This window comes from Tupaia chinensis, unplaced genomic scaffold, assembly GCF_000334495.1.
Source record: "Tupaia chinensis unplaced genomic scaffold, TupChi_1.0 Scaffold000388_1, whole genome shotgun sequence".
Lineage (NCBI taxonomy): Eukaryota > Metazoa > Chordata > Mammalia > Scandentia > Tupaiidae > Tupaia > Tupaia belangeri.
The window spans coordinates 2,524,456-2,526,930 of NW_006159890.1; the positions used below are offsets into that span (position 1 = coordinate 2,524,456).

Sequence of the window (2,475 nt, forward strand, 5' to 3'; positions counted from 1 at the left end):
ATTTTCATCTACATTGGTTAGAATTGCCTGCATCTCAGTAGAATCCTCCCTCTGCCTCACTCTTGGTAGGCCTCTGAATTTTGATAAGAAATCTGAGGTAAGTTATTTTATTTAATAGAAATTCTTTGGATACTCTTTGCACAGTTCAGTTTCTGCTCCATGCACGTCTACTTTGCTGAATCTTTGATATACAATAAAGATACTCTGGAAGTGGTATCAGTTTAATAAAAATAGCCATCGGGGTCAGCCCCATAGTTCAGTGGCTAAGAGATGTGCAGAGGGAATCAGGTCCCCCATGACTGACCACAGCTGGAATTCCAGTCTGGTGGTTGGAGAAGCCAGGCACATGATCACATGCCTAGTATCGTGACAGATGGAGAAATGGATAAAAAGGAGATTACAGTGTAACCATGCTCCATTAAAGGGTGCTTTCTCTCTCTTTCTCTCTCTCTCTCTCTCTCCCCATCTCTTTCTGTCTAGCACATGCACCCTATAGCATAAAGTAATAATAATAATAATAAAGTCTTTAAAATATTAAATTATTTCCAAATATTCTAATGTAGGGCAAGAATCAACAAGCTATGGCCCCTGGGTCAGCATTGTACATAAAGTTTTATTAAAACACAGTCATGCTCATTTATTTACACATGGTCTATGGCTGCTTTTAACCAACAGGAGAAAACCTGAGTAATTGAAACATACAAATAGTCTGCAAAACCTAAAATTTAAACTACCTGTGCCCTTATAGAAAATGTTTATAAATACCTTCTCTATTACATTATGTACAAAGTATTGGATGCTAAAGTTTATCTTATAGAGGACTTATTTATTAAACTATGTTAATGAGAAGCAAAAAAAGTAAATAAAATTGATGTAGTTTTCCCAGAATATATGTAGTGAGTGATTCACTATCTGAAAAAAGTGTTACTGAGGTAACAGTGTTTTTAACATGACTGTGAAATCAACAGAAGGATGATGTTTATATCCATAGAGTGAGCTTATGAAACATTAACTTTGCATTTGCATTAATATTGGAACCAAAATAGCATTTATAGAGGAAGCATGACTGAAATGTTAGTATCAGTACAAGGTAGATAACAGGAGATAATTTATCATGAGATGATTTATAACTTCACTTTATAGAGACAGATATTTTCATGGTACAAATATTTCTTATCTGGATATACTTGTAGCAAATGTGATTTCTTTCCCCCTTCAGCATAAGTTGTATGAATTGCTCCACAAGTTACAGCAGCACAAATATAGTTGAATATTGTACATACCCAACTAATTGTGTAACTTATTCCCTATCCATTTTAGTAAAAAAGTTCATTTAAACTTTCAAGAGCTTCCCAATACACAGAATTGCTCTATGTTGGAAGGCTTCTTTTAGTCTGAAGAACACACAGAAGGTCAGTATTGGAGCTCAGTTAAGTATGCAAATGTGCCTGTTTTCATGTGTCCTTTGCTCCTGCTGGTGCTCCAGGTTCCACTGCAATGAGTTGCTCCCAAATTACACTCTACTGTAGTTTCTGGTGTGAACTTCTGGAGCTTATGCCTTTTCTTCCCGGTAGGCTGCTTAGACTTTTCATCTAATTCCTTTTAAACAATCAGTTCTATATACAAAGGGACAACAGGCTGAGCAACTTTAGTCAGCCCACTGAAGATCAAGTTAGCCCCTGATCCCCTTTCTTAGGAGGAGGATTATTTGCTGTGCATTTGCATAACCAAGAGAGTCACTTGGTTCTTCCTAAAAAAGATGATAAGTTTGGAGGAAATACTAAGGCCATCTTGAAAAACTGAGCAATAACCTCTCATTTCACAAATACTACTTAAGTAGCTAGCATGTGACACATTCCTTAAGGTGCTGGACTTCCTTCCACATGGCTGACTGCATTTTGAGTTCCAGACCAAGCAGCTTGAAAATCATGCCAGATCTATGTGTGTGTGGGCGTGCCCAAAATCCGGGAGGAGAAGAGATTGTGGCGTGGCCATCTCTCCCAAGGAGTGATTTCTCATTTCCTCTCTTTTTGTCTAACTCTGTCTCTCTCCCAAAACTCACACCAGGCACATGTGTTTTGCATGCCCAAGACCCGAGGAGAAGAATGGAGAGGGGATTATGATTTGGCCATGACCCCTGGTGTGTGATTTCTCACTTTCTTTCTGTCTCTGTCTCTCTCTCCAGTGAGAGCATGTGGCCTATGACAAAAACCTCTAAAAATAATTAAAATAATAATAATATTTACTGTATACCTCACAAGGTACATTAATATACTTCAAAAATGGCTTCAGTAAGAATTATAGTTGCAAATCACATGGCCTTTTTTTTTTTTTTTGCAAGGTACACTAATATACCTCAAAAATGGCTTCAGTAAGAATTATAATTGCAAATCACATGGCCTTTTTTTTTTTTTTTGAGAGGGTTTTTCTATAGGGCACATGCGCTCGACAGACAGAGAGAGCCAGAGGGCAAAA

At 37.5% G+C, this 2,475-nt stretch overlaps 1 protein-coding gene across 6 annotated transcripts in view; it reads left to right on the forward strand.

Annotated features, from left to right (window-relative positions):
* Positions 1-2,475, forward strand: part of RALYL (RALY RNA binding protein like) — an 824,312-nt gene that overhangs the window by 329,166 nt on the left and 492,671 nt on the right. The gene's annotated exons all lie outside the window — the stretch shown is intronic.